Here is an 18,391-nt window from a genome sequence, read left to right as displayed (position 1 = left end):
GCATATTAAAAAGCACAGACAATACTTTGCCAACAAAGGTCCGTCTAGTCAAGGCTATGGTTTTTCCAGTGGTCATGTATGGATGTGAGAGTTGGACTATAAAGAAAGCTGAGTGCTAAAGATTGATGCTTTTGAACTGTGGTGTTGGAGAAGACTCTTGAGAGTCCCTTGGACTGAAAGGAGATCCAACCAGTCCATCCTAAAGGAGATCAGTCCTGGGTGTTCTTTGGAAGGACTGATGTTGAAGCTGAAACTCCAATACTTTGGCCACCTGATATGAAGAGCTGACTCATTTGAAAAGACCCTGATGTTGAGAAAGATTGAAGGCAGGAGGAGAAGGGGACAACAGAGGATAAGACAGTTGGATGGAGTCACTGACTCAATGGACATGAGTTTGAGTAAACTCTGGGACTTGGTGATGGACAGGGAGGCCTGGTGTGCTGCGGTTAATGGGGTGACAGAGTCGGACACAACTGAGCAACTGAACTGAACTGACTGAATAAAAGAATTAATAAATGAATGAAAGAACAGTGGTGGATTTATGTACTTCCATTGTCTTTTAAAGAAGATACCAGTTAAAGTTAGTCTGTATCCCTAGAACTAAGCAAAGCTATTTGATCCAAAGTTCTTGAGTTTATGCCTTTTGCTCTGGCACTAGACTGAATGTTTTAGCTCATTCCTGCCATTTCCCTGAAATTGCTATGCAAGAAAACAAAAATACGCATAGGACTAATTCTCAGGAAGTTGCTGTAGACCTTAAGCATGACGGAAAAAGAAAGAGAGACTCTGCCTTATATTTTTAGAGATGGAAATAGGAAATGTCAGATTTCTTAAATACTGACCACAGTGGTTAAAGCAAGCATATGAAAAGTTAATTGTTAAAATGGTGATGAAGATATGTTTAAAAATTCTTAGACTAATTTATCCATCATTGTAAACAGCCAAAATAAAATACGTATTCAGTTCAGTTCAGTCACTCAGTCATGTCTAACTCTGCGACCCCATGAATCACAGCACGCCAGGCCTCCCTGTCCATCACCAACTCCTGGAGTTCATTCAAACTCATGTCCATTGAGTCGGTGATGCCATCAAGCCATCTCATCCTCTGTCGTCCCCTTCTCCTCCTGTCCCCAATCCCTCCCAGCATCAGGGTCTTTTCCAATGAGTCAACTCTTCGCATGAGGTGGCCAAAGTATTGGAGTTTCAGCTTCAGCATCGGTCCTTCCAATGAACACCCAGGACTGATCTCCTTTAGAATGGACTGGTTGGATCTCATTGAAGTCCAAGGGACTCTCAAGAGTCTTCTCCAACACCACAGTTCAAAAGTATCAATTCTTCGGTGCTCAGCTTTCTTCACAGTCCAACTCTCACATCCATACATGACCACTGGAAAAACCATAGCCTTGACTAGACAGACCTTTTTTGCAAAGTAATATCTCTGCTTTTCAATATACTATTTAGGTTGGTCATAAGTTTCATTCCAAGGAGTAAGCATCTTTTAATTTCATGGCTGCAATCACTACCTGAAGTGATTTTGGAGCCCCCCAAAATAAACTCTGACACTATTTCCTTTGTTTCCCCATCTATTTCCCATGAAGTGATGGGACCAGATGCCATGATCTTAGTTTTCTGAATGTTGAGCTTTAAGCCAACCTTTCCACTCTTCTCTTTCACTTCGATCAAGAGGCTTTTTAGTTCCTCTTCCCTTTCTGCCATAAGGGTGGTGTCATCTGCATATCTGAGGTTATTGATATTTCTCCCGGCAATCTTGATTCCAGCTTGTGCTTCTTCCAGCCCAGCATTTCTCATGATGTACTCTGCATGTAAGTTAAATAAGCAGGGTGACAATATACAGTCTTGATGTACTCCTTTTCCTATTTGGAACCAGTCTGTTGTTCTATGTCCAGTTCTAACTGTTGCTTGCTGACCTGCATATAGGTTTCTCAAGAGGCAGGTCAGGTGGTCTAGTATTCCCATCTCTTTCAGAATTTTCCACAGTTTATTGTGATCCACACAGTCAAAGGCTTTGGCATAGTCAATAAAGCAGAAATAGATGTTTTTCTGGAACTCTCTTGCTTTTTCCATAATCCAGCAGATGTTGGCAATTTGATATCTGGTTGCAATACATATAGGTAGGATTAAATAACTATGTATGAAATTATAGAATCAATAGCATTTTTAGAGAATCTGATGGGAGCAAAAGGACCTTGGTGACTCTGAGGAATTCATTCTTAATGCTAAAATCTATAAGTGTTGAACTTTTTATATGCCTATTAAACATTAACTGTTATTTTATAGGAATACTTGGGTTGAAAAAGGACAGAAAGGAAGGGAGAAATACTTTGTTCAAATCTATTTCATTATGCACACTCCCATGAAGAATTAGCTTTTATTTTGATTACAGATAATTCATCCTCATTATAGAAATTTTAGAAATGCTGAAAATTATGAACAAAGCATTCAAATCCCAACAATTTCAAGAAAATCTTAGGTAACATATGGTGTATTTCTGTTCAGTCTTTATGCTGAGTATCTTTGTAACATAGTTACAATAAATATGCATCATGAAAGATTGATTATAGTTTTTAAAGTTTATCTTTTATGATTTAAAATAGGAAATATGTCTGAAATTATAAAATATTTTGGAAAAATAGATAAAATAGAAAAGTGAGTATTACCCCATATGGCACTATCCACATATAACTACTAACATTTTGGCATATGTTCTTACAATAATTTTCTAGGGTATTTTCTTAAGTTGTTATATGGGATATATTGATTTGGGCTTCCTGATGGCTCAGCAGGTAAAGAACCTGCCTGCAATGCAGGAGATGAGGGCTTGATCTCTGGGTCTGGAAGATCCTGTGGAGGAGGAAATGGCAACCCACTCCAGTGTTCTTGGCTGGAGAATCCCATGGACAGAGGAGTCTGATGGGCTGCGGGCCATAGGGTTGCAAAGAGTCAGACATGACTGAAGCGACTGAGCTCACACACACATACATATATTGGTTTACAGCAGAGGTAATACAGATATTCACAGATCCTAGACTGTTGCAGAATAATTTCTAAGGACCAATAATGTGCTGCCTATTTCATTTTACCTTAGTCTATTCCTAAGGCTCAATAGAATAAAGCATTATACTGCACCATCCATTAAATTTGAGAACTCCTTTTATTGATTTTTTAATTGATTTTATTGATATGAGTGGGCTAATACTCAAGATCAGGTTGTCAAATCAGACTCATTTGAAGGATGCTTCTGCAATAACAAACTTTACTGATAGCTGGAGGATATGGGCAACCAAGAGGCGTGGGCAGAGCAGACAGAAGTCTGGGGCACCAAAGGTGGTTCCGTGGGTCCTGTCACCCCACATCAGATATGTTCTCTCTGATCCAGAATAATAGACGACACTTCAGATAATGTTTTGCAGTTTACTTCACATAGCATGAAGCGTGCTTAAGTTATGAAATACCTTCATTTTATACTTCAGAAGAGTTATATAACTTATGTGAGATTCTTCAGGGAACCCTGCATCATAGATCTATAGATTCTGGGTTTATTTATTAAGTAACCCTTAGCAAGGACGTCGTGCTAAGGCATTCTATGATAAGATCCCTTCCCTTTAGCAAATATTATTAGTCTATTTATCTGGAGTTTCAGTTGACAAAGAGATTAGACTGGATTAACCTGCCTTTTTCTCTTCCCCAGTGTAGTTTCTCTTAACACCCGCAAAGAAAGTGAATGAATCTCTGACCAGCTGTTGAAATTCTTTCATTCTCAATAAGCAATAGGAAAAGAGAAAAACAATCCCTACAATCTAGCTTCTCATTTTCCACTCCTAAATCTTGTATGGACATGAGTTTTGGTGGATGCGTTGTCAGGGGTTCTGTTCTTCCAGTAGCTTTTTTCCCCCACGTCTGTTTTTGAAAAGCTCTTAGCCATTCCCCCTCCACATCCCCAAATGCCTCTAATCTGTTCTCTCTTTCCTGTCCCAATTGAAGCCCAATAAAAAGTATGTTAGAAACTCCCAGAAGATAACAGAAGAGAAAATGTAGATGACCTTGGGTATGGTGATGTCCTTTTAGATACAACACCAAAGGTACAATTCATGAAAGAGACAATTGATAAATTGGATTTCATTAAATTTAACAAAAAAGACACTTGATGAAAGTGTTGGTTGCTCAGTCATGTCTGACTCAGGGACCCCATGGACATATGTAGCCTGCCAGGCTCCCCTGTCCATGGAAATCTCCAGGCAAGAATATAGGAGTGGGTAGCCATTCCCTTCTCCAGGAGATCTTCCCAACCCAGGGATCAAACCCAGGTCTCCTGCAATGCAGGCAGATTCTTTACCATCTGACGAAAGACTTATCCAAAATATATAAAGAACTCTTAAAACTCAACAATGAGAAAATGAACAACCTAATTTTAAAATGTGCAAAAAACCCAAACAGAGACCTCACCAAAGAAGATATTCAGATAACAAATACACATAATATAAAGATACTCCACAGTATATGTCAAGTTCAGTTCAGTTCAGTTGCTCAGTTGTGTCCGACTCTTTGTGACCCCATGAATCACAGCACACCAGGCCTCCCTGTCCATCACCAACTCCCGGAGTTTACCCAAACCCATGTCCATTGAGTCGGTGATGCCATGCAGCCATCTCATCCTCTGTCGTCCCCTTCTCCTCCTGCCCCCAATCCCTCCCAGCATCAGGGTATTTTCCAATGAATCAACTCTTTGAATGAGGTGGCCAAAGTATTGGAGTTTCAGTTTCAGCATCAGTCCTTCCAATGAACACCCAGGACTGATCTCCTTTAGAAGGGACTGGTTGGATCTCCTTGAAGTCCAAGGGACACTCAAGAGTCTTCTCCAACACCACAGTTCAAAAGCATCAATTCTTTGGCGCTCAACTTTCTTTATAGTCCAACTCTCACAATCATACATGACTACTGGAAAAACCATAGCCTTGACTAGACGGACCTTTGTTAGCAAAGTAATGTTTCTGCTTTTTAATATGCTGTCTAGGTTGGTCATAACTTTGCTTCCAAGGAGCAAGCATCTTTTAATTTCATGGGTGCAGTTACCATCTGAGGTGATTTTGGAGCCCCCCAAAATAAAGTCTACCACTGTTTCCATTGTTTCCCCATCTATTTGCCATGAAGTGATGGGACCGGATGCAATGATCTTTGTTTTCCAAATGTTGAGCTTTAAGCCAACTTTTTCACTCTCCTCTTTCACTTTCATCAAGAGGCTCTTTAGTTTTTCTTCACTTTCTGTCATAAGGGTGGTGTCATCTGCATATCTGAGGTTATTGATATTTCTCCTGGCAATTTTGATTCCAGCTTGTGCTTCATCCAGCCCTGCATTCCACATGATGTACTCTGCATATAAGTTAAATAAGCAGGGTGACAATATACAGCTTTGACGTATTCCTTTCCTGATTTGGGACATGTCCAGTTCTAACTGTTGCTTCTTGACCTGCATACACATTTCTCAGGAGGCAGGTAAGGTGGTCTGGTATTCCCATCTCTTTCAGAATTTTCCACAGTTTGTTGTGATCCACACATTCAATGGCTTTGGCATAGTCAATAAAGCAGAAATAGATGTTTTTCTGGAACTCTTTTGCTTTTTCGATGATCCAGCGGATGTTGGCAATTTGATCTCTGGTTCCTCTGCCTTTTCTAAAACCAGCTTAAACACCTGGAAGTTCAGGGTTCACGTATGTCAAGAGGGAACTGAAAATTAAAACCACAGTGTGATACTACTGCACTCCCATTAGAATGGCCAAAATCCAACACACACACACAAAACCTCCCAGCTGGCTAGCACATGGAGCAACAGAAACTTTATTTATTGCTGGTAGGAGTTAACGGACTTTGGAAAACAGTTTCTCAAGTTTCTTTCTAAACTAAACATACTCTAAATATATACATTTATATAACTAAATATATAAACAGCAATCATGCTCCTTAATAATTACCTAAAAGAGGAGGAGATGGTTGGATAGCCTCACCAATGCAATGGACATGAACTTGGGCAGACTTCAGGAGCTGGTGAGGAACAGGGAGGCCTGGCGTGCTGTAGTCCATGGGGTCGCAAAGAGTCAACACAATTGGAGGACTGAAATAAAAAAGAGTTAAAAATTTATGTCCACACAAAAACCTGCACATGAATGTTTATAGCAGATTTATTCATAATTGCCAAGACTTGGAAGCCAAGATGTCCTTCAGTAGGTAAATGGATCAATATATGCTGATACATTCATACAATGGAATACTATTCAGCATTAAAAAGAAGTGAGTTTTATGCTGTGAGAAGATATGGAAGAAACTTAAATGCATATCACTAAATGAAAGAAGCCAATTTGCAAAGGCTCTGAACTATGATTCCAACTATATGACATTCTGAAAAAGGAAAAAAAAATACTATAGAGACAGTGAAAGGAGCAGTGGCTACCAGGGATTAGCATGGAGAGGGGAATGAATAGGAATAGAATAGAGGAATTTTAGGGCTGTGAAACTACTCTGTATGACTCTATAATGGTGAGTATATGTCATTATACATTTGCCAAAATCCATAAAATGTACACCAAGAGTGAACCCTGATGTAAGCTATGGGTTTGAGTGATTATTTCATAGTTCGTGGAACTATGGACTCATCCTTCATGTCTGCAGTTCTGTGAGCTCCGAGAAGTGCGTGATGTCTTGTATCTGCCGCGGACACAGCATACAGAATAGCTTCACTGCCCCCAAACCCACTATGCTCCACCTATTTATCTGTCCCTGCACCCACCCCCGAGCCCCCGGCAATACCTGATGTTTCTACTGTCTCTACAACTTTGCTTTCTCCTAAATATCATATTTCAGACTCACTTCCTTCACACTGCAATATGCATTTGAAATTCTTTCATGTCTTTTCACTACACACAAGCCCATTTCTTTTCAACCTTGAATAATATTCCAATGTGTGGAAACACATTTTTTCTGTTCACCTACTGAAGGACATCTTGTTCACCTCCAAGTTTTGGCAATTATAGATAAAGCTGCTGTAGACATTTGCATACAGGTTTTGTGTGGACCTAAGTTTTCAACCCATTCAGGAAAATGCCTAGGAGTGCAATTGCTGGACTGTAAGGTTAAGACTCAGAGAAGGCAATGGCATCCCACTCCAGTACTCTTGCCTGGAAAAGCCCATGGACGGAGGAGCCTGGTAGGCTGCAGTCGATGGGGTCGCTACGAGTCGGATACGACTGAGCAACGTCACTTCCACTTTTCACTTTCCTGCATTGGAGAAGGAAACGGCAACCCACTCCAGTGTTCTTGCCTGGAGAATCCCAGGGACGGGGGAGCCTGGAGGGCTGCTGTCTATGGGGTCACACAGAGTCGGACACGACTGAAGCGACTTAGCAGCAGCACCAGCAGCAGCAGGGTTAAGACTATAGTTAGCTTTGTAAGAAACTGTCAAACTGTCTTCAGAGTGGCTGTATTTTTCACATTCCCGCCAGCAATAAATGAGAGTTCCTGTTGCTCCACATCCGAGCCAACCAGCATTTAGTATTGTTAGACTGGAATTTTGCCCATTCCAATAGGTATATAGTAGTATCTCATTGCTTTAATTTGCAAATTCTTAATAACATACAATGTTGAGCATCTCTTCACATATTTATTTAACACTTAAATATCTTCTTTGGTGAGGTTTCTCTTCAGATCTTTTTAATTGCATTGTCTGTAGTTGAGTTTTAAGAGTGTCCATTTAGTTGTTAATAACTGTTATTGTAATTTCCATTTCTAAAGGTTATATTTGATTCTTTAAAAAATCTGCTATGCTAATTTTTAGTTTCCTGTTCCCTGCAAGGACTTGCAAGCTTTTCCTTTGTTCATTTAAACTTATACAACATAATTACTGTAAATTATTTGCTAATAATTCTCATTTACTATCTTAAGTCTCTGTTGCTGATTTTTTTTTTCACTTTCCTCATGGATAATAACTTGCTTTTTTAATATGTTTTGTGATTTTAGACTGTGGGCTGCATATTATCCTTGAAATATTAGATGGGAGAATCTGTGTAGCCTTAAATGAAGGTACCTTCTTTTAGAAAGCATGTACATTTATTATAGTTAGCAGTATTACTAGCCTAAGACCAATTTAGATTAAAATTAAATTCATGGCTTGGTATTTTTTGAACTACTTAAGTGATATGAATGCAGACTGCAAAATCGGCACAAAGACCAGTTTGTAAATATAGCTTCTAAGGGAAAGATTTTATTCCCCTCTGGTGGGTAGCTACCACCAATACCGACACTTGGGGTTATTTTGGGTGGTCATGGGACATGAATTTACCTCTTGCTACCCTTACCACAATGATCTGGCCCTTTGGCATGCATCCATCCGTGCTAAGTCACTTCAGTTGTGTTCGACTCTCTATGACGCTATGGACCATTAGCTCACCAGGCTCCACTGTGGGATTGTCCAGACAAGAATACTGGAGCGGGTTGCCATGCCTTCCTCCAGCGGATCTTCCTGACCCAGGAATCAAATCTGTCTCTTATGTCTTCTGCATTAGCAGGTGGGTTCTTTACCACTTGTGCCTCCTGGGAAGTCTCTATATTCTTGTACATCCCATTTGTGTTCTGGAATAGTATCCTGACTGTATCTCTCTTGAAATCTAATAATGCCAAGCCAAATTCTAAACGTCACTACCTCCAAAAGATCCCTCTTCACCTTAGACGTTTTCCCTAATACTCATCTCATCTCTTATATACCAGATCAAACCATATGAGATTGAAGTTTTTATAGTGGGCATATGTTGGCAATTTCTTATGAAGCAAACAAAAACCTAGTTCAGTGCTTTGTATAAAGTTAGTATATGTCTAATAAATATTTGCCTAAAATGAGTGAATGAACATTTTGATGAGAATAAGCAATATAATTCAGAGTGAAAGAAAAGTCTAGCTCAGAGTAAAAAGAATTAGAATTTTATCCCTCAATGTAAACACATGCACACACAGAGTAAATGAAATTTCTGAAAGAAATCAGAAATCAGTAAGCCTAGAATTTAGAGAAGAAAAAAAGATAATAAAAGTAGCAGAGTTACCAATGTTTGTAACTCATATTCATTTCATAAGGCTGGATGGAAACTGATAACCTACCTGAATCTACTTTGAACTAATTGAATGCAAGGGACTATTTAAGAATCAACTGTTATTATTGCAGCAATACTACTGAAAACATCACGAGGTAATTGAAAAATAAAATCAGGAACTGCAATTTACCTTAAAAATTAAAGAAATTTCCTTTAAGAGCTCTCTGGGCATTTCACTTCTTGTTGCTAAGAATCTACTTCTAAAAGCCAGATTAACCAGATCGTCCATTAACATTGATCCCATTAGCTAGATAATTGCCAAATCGCCATCTTACTTATGTTGTGTTAATGCAGCATAACGTGAAAGTAAGGGCAATGTATCATGATGCACAAAATGCCCTTTCCATATAAACTTCTTTTAAAGCAATTGTTAAAGCAATCCTTTCTGCCATGTCTCTACTGTTAGCACTACTTTATATTACATAAGCATGGAGCATGGCCATTAGCAAAGGCTTCTCTGATGTCACAAAGGAAGGGTTTCTGTTTTGCCCTCTTATGTAATGAAGGACAGAGTTCATAGGTAAATACGAATGGGACTCTGCCAAGATTCACTTAGTAGTGCCCAGAGTAGAGACTCTCAACTGGAAAGCAAAGTCCTCTCCTTTTGCTGAATTGGCTACTTCAGCCGGCAGATCTGTCCTTAGGCCTGAGGCTTTTTAATCACTGGGGAAAACTAAAAAATGTACTTTGACCTTAGTGCAGATCTTCTGCAACTCTCCCTCTTAACATGAGTACATTTTGTACCACCTGTAGAACAGGAATAATTAAGCAATAACTGAAAAAGATGGTAAGAACTCTGATACTTTACTCAATGAACTGATATATATCCAACTAGAAAATCAGTCAAAATGCCTTTTGACAGAATCTTTTTAAAAATAATTATGGTGATGTCTTTATTTTTGTATGATATTGTAGTTACTTTGCTTTTATTTACTCAAGATTGTACCATGGGTGGAGAAAGTCTATTTCAAATCAGAAAAATTCTCTGATATATAGTTAATGACCATCCCAAGTGTTCACAGTTGTTTAAACTTTTAGAGCAAATAGATAAAAATATAAAATATGTAAAAACAGAAATGCAGACTCAAAGGCCTGAGTCTGGTTCACCATTACTACTAAAGAGGTATATAATCTTGAGCAAGGTTTTCAACCTAGTTTTAAAACTTATCTCCCTTCCTATAAAATTAAAATGAGATCATGCTCTTCCTACTTTATTAAGAGGTGTTAGGGATTAAAGTATATTTCATAAAAACTATAGGGTGCAATATAGCATGTACATGTAAGGTATTACTGCTGTTAATTTCTCTCCTAGAAAGATAAAAATGTAATGAGAACAAAGAACACTTTGGGAACTAGCAGTGCTGTGCATCACCAACAGGTTAGTTTTATTTCCCAAATTACTTTTCTTCTGCTACTACATTATTCAGACCGTTCAGGGAAGATGGTGTATCCTGTGAACAGAATTAGGTATGGCCGTTCTCTAATGCAAGTGGAAGCTTACAGGGGTTAATAGTCAGCCGCCTGTTACTCTGGCTAAGCCATGAGAAAATCACCATGGGAAAAGAATAAAAGCAAAATATAGCAATACAGCATAACCCAAATAGAAGTACATTGGGCTGATCAGTTGGGGTTGTCATGCCCTGCTAAGCCTTGGGAAAACACAGTGTGGAACTCCGGGTCAGCGCAAGTCCAGGACGCTGCTTGTGCACACACCAAGGTGTTTTCCCAAGGTTTACGCGGGTCTATGACCTCCAGCGAGGCAACAGCCCTCGTACAAGAAAATAACAAAGATAGCTTAAAGTAATCAATAAAATGGGAGATGAGACCAGGGACACAGCAGGCTGACTTCATCATAACAGATCCTCTCTGCTTGCCAAGACACCAAGTAAAAGTGATGCGGCTCCGAGGAACAGGGCTCTCGACCCAGGAGGGCTTGGGTCCCCAGGTCCCATCTTTCAAACTTTCATTCTGTCTCCACTTTCTTTTTCCCAAACTGTGTGTCGACCACTTTCGATTCCTACCTGCTCTGCTGGGCACAGCAGGAGCTCTGTTCTCTGATTGCAGCAGTATAATCTCCCATTCAGCAGGCACTGTAAATCATCCCGCAGACAGGAGACCGGGCTGGAGCCTCAGGTAACCTGTGAACAGTATACTCTTCATAACAAGGTGGCACCACTCCATCCTGGGCATGACGGTAGTGGCTCCAGCACACGTGGTACTACATTTCTGCTAGACGGTTAGATACACCGATCAATAAAAGGAGATCCACTCTACTCCATGGAGCAGCTTTTATTAATAGAAGGGGTACAATGATGAGGCTATACAGTGAAAAAATATTAGACTGAGAAGCACAGATGATACAGAAGTAATAATAAAATAATATCCACCACTTGTACTTTTTTGATTAAAAATAAAAAGAGCCTCCTTGTGAATAATTTTGATTTTCACAACCACCTCATGAGGTCGGTAAGCAAGTTACATGTATCACCATGTTGACAGATATTCAGAAGAATTAAGTGTCTTGCTCAAGCTCACAGAAGTTGCCTGATTCCTATTACAGTTTTCTTTCTAGTGTTTCTGATTATGCAAAAGGCAGGCACAAAAAATTCCACTGATTGTGTCGCTTTATTAATATTTTGTGTCTTACCTTCTCCAGTGAAATATGTGACTAGGTGACGGTAATGAGAAGAGAAAGGACAGACAAAGAAGAAAACACCAAAACAGTGACCTTCAAACTGCGCAGCATTGTAATGCATTGTGTTCACACGTTGGGTTTTGAAAAGCTACCTACGATCAATGTGTGGTATCCTCGCATATTTTTCCTGTAATTAAAATGAATGTAATTGATAATTTTACTGTAACCTCTGTGTAGGCACCTTACCTAAAAATGACCAGTTGCTTGTTTTTAATGATTTCTCAGTCTGGATGCCTGCTACCACTTAACCATGTATCCTTCCATATGTCAGACACTCAAGCTACTTCCCACACCACTACCACCAAATAAATAAATAATAAACACTCCCATGCATGTGTGAAGGATTTACAATTTTTCAGATAATCTTCTAGATTCTTTCACAAAAACTACCTCCTGCTCCACTTCAGGAAACCTTAGGTTTTTTGACAGAGAAGACCTAAAGGATCCATTGGGGCTGGAACATTTGGGGCAACAGTGGTTTGAAATGCTGAATGGAAGAAAACTCAATGGATAAGGGTAATAAGATCCATAACTCTGGGACTCCTACAACTAGACTAGGCTCATAGGGGTATGACAGGTTTTTCCTGAGGCTGTACTCTTTCCACACCTGGCACTGGATAGGAGCTTGGTAATTATTTGCTGAAGGTTGGTTAGATGGATAGATAAAGACGACACACTCTAGGTAGAAACTACTTATAAAAACTGCATTTTAAACTTCTCCTGCACTCTTTAAAAATTTTCTCTTGCACTTTTGAGACCCTACATGGGCCCTGCTGACCCATCTTGGGCAAAATCATCAAAAATTAATATTCTTTTCCACTTATCTGTTATTTGCCTTCCCGACTCTTTGACTCACACAAAGCACTAAAGAACAAGGTTCAGTCCAGTTCAGTCGCTCATTCGTGTCCAACTCTTTGCGACCCCATGAATTGCAGCACGCCAGGCATCCCTGTCCATCACCAACTCCCGGAGTTTACCCAAACTCACGTACATCAAGTCGGTGATGCCATCCAGCCATCTCATCCTCTGTCATCCCCTTCTCCTCCTGCCCCCAATCCCTCCCAGCATCAGGGTCTTTTCCAATGAGTCAACTTTTCGCATGAGGTGGCCAAAGTATTGGAGTTTCAGGTTTAGCATCAGTCTTTCCAATGAACACCCAGGACTGACCTCCTTTAGGATGGACTGGTTGGATCTCCTTGCAGTCCAAGGGACTCTCAAGAGTCTTCTCCAACACAACAGTTCAAAAGCATCAATTCTTTGGTGCTCAGCTTTCTTCACAGTCCAACTCTCACATCCATACATGACCACTGGAAAAAAAAAGAACAAGGTAGTACTTATTAATTACAGTGCAATTTTACAGACTATTCTTACAACATATGAAGGCAAACTTTATAATCAAAACCTTTCAAAGATTTGGAAACTGATGCTCAGAAAGTAGGGGAAGAATTTGGCCCAGGTCATCTGAATTCACACTGTATCCTTCCTCTCAGACACTTCTCTGCTATCTCAGGGTCCTAGACTCCAGCTGTCAGTTATCTGTCAATTAATGCTCTAATAGTTATGTGATAACTAATGATGGGTGTTCAGTCTCATGCTCCTCAGAGACATTTAAAGATCTGGAAAATGGTAATGTTTTTAAAAATGATTCAGGATCCAAAGGAATTAAATTATAAAGGTCAAAGGACAAACTAAAGAGGTTGATATGTTTAGCCAGGAAATCCCACCCAATGCTCCCATTAGGTCACATTCTCAAAAGTACTTTATTGATTAATTCACTTTTTTAAACATGGTGGAAGGAAGGGCAACAGGAGCAAAACAAAACAAAATTTTATTTATCTCTTAATGTCTCATGCAGCTTCTAATCTTGACCCTACAGAGAGAGTCTTCATAATGTTCTCTATAGCACATGTAATTCAGTGGGTCTTAATACAACAAAATTATGTCTCTACAGTTAACCGCCTTGCTTGTATGTATATTCCAATTTGAACTAAGGTTTTGTCTGGAAAACATGATCTATTCTGAATTTCAGCATTTTCTGTCTTTTGAGTATTGCTCAAAAAGGCTACTGGGAAAAGACTTGAATTTTTGTTATGATGTACTAGCTCCTTCCTGTCATTCCATTTCTTTTTAACCTCAGCCAAGGCCACCTTGACCTTAAACTTTTATTTGGACTATGAGGTCCTCAGGCAACACAGGGTGTTATACTAGTTAATGAATAAATATTTATTTAGTGCAGAAGTTGTTTGCATTAAAAAAGGGAAGAGGTAAGAAATTGGCAGATTTGAAAAGACTGTTTCAACCAGTAATGTGAGATCTGTTTAAGGACAGGTCTCTGGGTTTGCAGTCATCTCTTTTAACTTGCTGACATTGAATTTTTAACTGGGTGACACAAAAATGATATAACACATTTGTTGAGAAAACCATCCATCACGAAGTGAAGTGAAGTGGCTCAGTCGTGTCTGACTCTTTGCGACCCCGTGGACTGTAGCCTACTAGGCTCCTCTGTCCATGGGATTTTCCAGGCAAGAGCACTGGAGTGGGTTGCCATTTCCTTCTCCAGGGGATCTTCTCGACCCAGGGATCGAACCTGGGTCTCCCGCATTGTAGGCAGACTCTTTACCGTCTGACCCACGAGGGAAGCCACCAAGGAAACCATCCATCATAGTGGATATTAATGTGTCTTTCCCAGAATCTCATTTTCACAGAGATCAAGCAAAGCAGCCTGAGTATTTCCTTGGCTGATCACTCTCACCTTGTGAGTGTGAAAGAAAGAAAGAAAGAAGTTGCTCAGTCGTGTCCGACTCTCTGTGACCCCGTGGACTGTAGCCCACCAGGCTCCTCCGTCCATGGGATTCTCCAGGCAAGAATACTGGAGTGGGTTGCCATTTCCTTTTCCAGGGGGATCTTCCCGACCCAGGGATCGAACCCAGGTCTCCCGCATTGCGGGCAGACGCTTTAACCTCTGAGCCACCAAGGAAGCAGTATTAACGTTGAATCAAAACATAGACACACACAGAGATGTGTAGTGATGACTGTAGTTTTCTTGAATTTTATTTGTAACAAAACAGATTTCACTTCCTCTATCTTTCTTCTTCAAGGGTCTATGGATGTAGTTAAGGGGTCCATGAACTTGAATGGGAAAAAAGCTATATTATTATTTTCAATAACTTCTAACTGAAAATTAGCATTTTCTTCAATTTTGAAAGTAGGTACACAATCTGTCTCTTTTTCACTAATAGAAATCATAACTATTCTCATATTATACTAACTTTTTGAAGGTATCTTAAAATACTGTTTGTATTCTTTTCTACCTTAAAACCACAGAAGTTATTAGACCTGTCATAAGTTCTTATTACTTAAAATATTTATTTAAAGATACATACATTACTCTCCCACAGGTACTAGTGGTAAAGAATCCTCCTCCAAAGTAGGAAACGCAAGAAAAGGGGGTTAGATCCCTGGGTTGGGATGATCCCCAGGAGGAGGGCATGCAATCCACTCCAGTATTCTTGCCTGGAAAGTTCCATGGACAGAGGAACCTGGTGGGCTACAGTCCATAGGGTTGCAAAGAGTCAGACATGATTGAGCGACTGAGCACACACACATACTGCAAATGTGGTTTAAATATTCTAATAGCAGTATTTTAATATAGCTTGTTTTCTTTGTAATCCTATTTATCCTACTGTATGTTTTTAAGTATATTTTCCTGATTTAGGAGCCTTTCATACTGTCAAAGGGTCCATAGTACAAAGTAGGTTAATAATTCTTGTTTCACATGCTGAAATGTTATAAGTCAGGCAGAAGGTAACAACTCAAAAATGTACTTTTACAGAAATTTAGTAATGTAGACACAAAAGGGCCTATTTGTGGTGGCAAAATGATTTAAAATAGATACAGAAGAGATATAATGTATATAAACTTAGTTTGTAAGCCATAACAAGTTATTTAGATAATGATGTTATTGTTTTAATATTACTATTAACAATAGTTACAGGTGAATGATAATATTTACTGCCTCCTGAAAATAAGTCTTTTTGCTTAGGTTTATGAAGTTTCTAGAATTTCACTCCAGTGAGAAGAACATTTTAAAAGTTTATTTCATCTTCACCATAAAAACTCAGTTAAAAATTATATACACATATATATATTCTTTCTTCTATAGGGCTTTGATTTCCCCCCAAAGTAGAGGATTTACATATATTAAATATGGTCATTTTCCTGTTTCAAACTCTGTGCTCTATATTCTGGCCCCTAAGAAAATTTGAAGCTTCTAGAAAAATATCTTGTAATAGCATATCTTTAATTTAAAATATGAGATTTAAAAAACCATGTATTTCTCTATTTCTACAATGTTCTACTCTATATAAAGTCTTTACTCTCATTCTAAGATATCTCAAGAAAGAAGACAAAATTTCACTCTAGACAAGAAATATTTCATGGAGGAAACGAAAGAAAGAGCTGAGAAACTCCTTAAATTGATCTACAAATTCAATGCAATCTGTAAGAATTCCACCGGGGTTCTCTGCAGAAGTTGAAATTCATATGAAATTCAAGGAACTTAAAATAGACAAAATAATAAAGGAAAAAAATTGGAGGATCTACAATTCTTGATTTCAAAACTTACTACATAGCAACAATAATCAAAACAGTGTAGCAATAGCATAAGAATAGATGTCAGATCAGATCAGAACAGATCAATCGCTCAGTCGTGTCCGACTCTTTGCGACCCCATGAATCACAGCACGCCAGGCCTCCCTGTCCATCACCAACTCCCGGAGTTCACTCAGACTTACGTCCATCGAGTCAGTGATGCCATCCAGCCATCTCATCCTCTGTTGTCCCCTTCTCCTCCTGTCCCCAATCCCTCCCAGCATCAGAGTCTTTTCCAATGAGTCAACTCTTCACATGAGGTGGCCAAAGTACTGGAGTTTCAGCTTCAGCATCATTCCTTCCAAAGAAATCCCAGGGCTGATCTCCTTCAGGATGGACTGGTTGGATCTCCTTGCAGTCCAAGGGACTCTCAACAGTCTTCTCCAACACCATAGTTCAAAAGCATCAATTCTTCGGCGCCCAGCCTTCTTCACAGTCCAACTCTCACATCCATACATGACCACTGGAAAAACCATAGCCTTGACCAGATGGACCTTTGTTGGCAAAGTAATGTCTCTGCTTTTGAATATGCTATCTAGGTTGGTCATAACTTTGCTTCCAAGGAATAAGCGTCTTTTAATTTCATGGCTGCAGTCACCATCTGCAGTGATTTTCGAGCCCAGAAAAATAAAGTCTGACACTGTTTCCACTGTTTCCCCATCTATTTCCCATGAAGTGATGGGACCGGATGCCATGATCTTTGTTTTCTGAATGTTAAGATTTAAGCCAACTTTTTCACTCTCCACTTTCACTTTCATCAAGAGGCTTTTGAGTTCCTCTTCACTTTCTGCCATAAGGGTGGTGTCATCTGCATATCTGAGGTTATCGATATTTCTCCCAGCAATCTTGATTCCAGCTTGTGTTTCTTCCAGTCCAGCGTTTCTCATGATGTACTCTGCATATAAGTTAAATAAAGCAAAGTTAAAAAAAGCAAAGGAGAAAAGTAAAGATATAAACATCTGAATGCAGAGTTCCAAAGAATAGCAAGAAGAGATAAGAAAGCCTTCTTCAGCGATCAATGCAAAGAACTAGAGGAAAATAACAGAATGGGAAAGACTAGAGATCTCTTCAAGAAAATCAGAGATACCAAAGGAACATTTCATGCAAAGATGACCTCAATAAAGGACAGAAATGGTATGGACCTAACAGAAGCAGAAGATATTAAGAAGAGATGGCAAGAATACACAGAACTGTACAAAAAAGATCTTCACAACCCAGAAAATCACGATGGTGTGATCACTGACCTAGAGCCAGACATCCTGGAATGTGAAGTCAAGTGGGCCTTAGAAAGCATCACTACGAACAAAGCTAGTGAGGTGATAGAATTCCAGTTGAGCTATTCCAAATCCTGAAAGTTGATGCTGTGAAAGTGCTGTACTCAATATGCCAGCAAATTTGGAAGACTCAGCCACAGAACTGGAAAAGGTCAGTTTTTATTCCAATCCCAAAGAAAGGCAATGCCAAAGAATGCTCAAACTACCGCACAGTTGCACTCATCTCACACGCTAGTAAAGTAATGCTCAAAATTCTCCAAGCCAGGCTTCAGCAATATGTGAACCGTGAACTTCCTGATGTTCAAGCTGGTTTTAGAAAAGGCAGAGGAACCAGAGATCAAATTGCCAACATCCGCTGGATCATGGAAAAAGCAAGAGAGTTCTAGAAAAACATCAACTTCTGCTTTATTGACTATGCCAAAGCCTTTGACTGTGTGGATCACAATAAACTGTGGAAATTTCTGAAAGAGATGGGAATACCAGACCACCTGACCTGCCTCTTGAGAAATCTGTATGCAGGTCATGAAGCAACAGTTAGAACTGGACATGGAACAACAGACTGGTTCCAAATAGGAAAAGGAGTCCGTCAAGGCTGTATATTGTCACCCTGTTTATTTAACTTA

Source organism: Bubalus bubalis, chromosome 8, assembly GCF_019923935.1.
Source record: "Bubalus bubalis isolate 160015118507 breed Murrah chromosome 8, NDDB_SH_1, whole genome shotgun sequence".
NCBI lineage: Eukaryota > Metazoa > Chordata > Mammalia > Artiodactyla > Bovidae > Bubalus > Bubalus bubalis.
The sequence above is the reverse complement of the archived record's forward strand: the minus strand, read 5'-3'. Positions refer to the sequence as shown.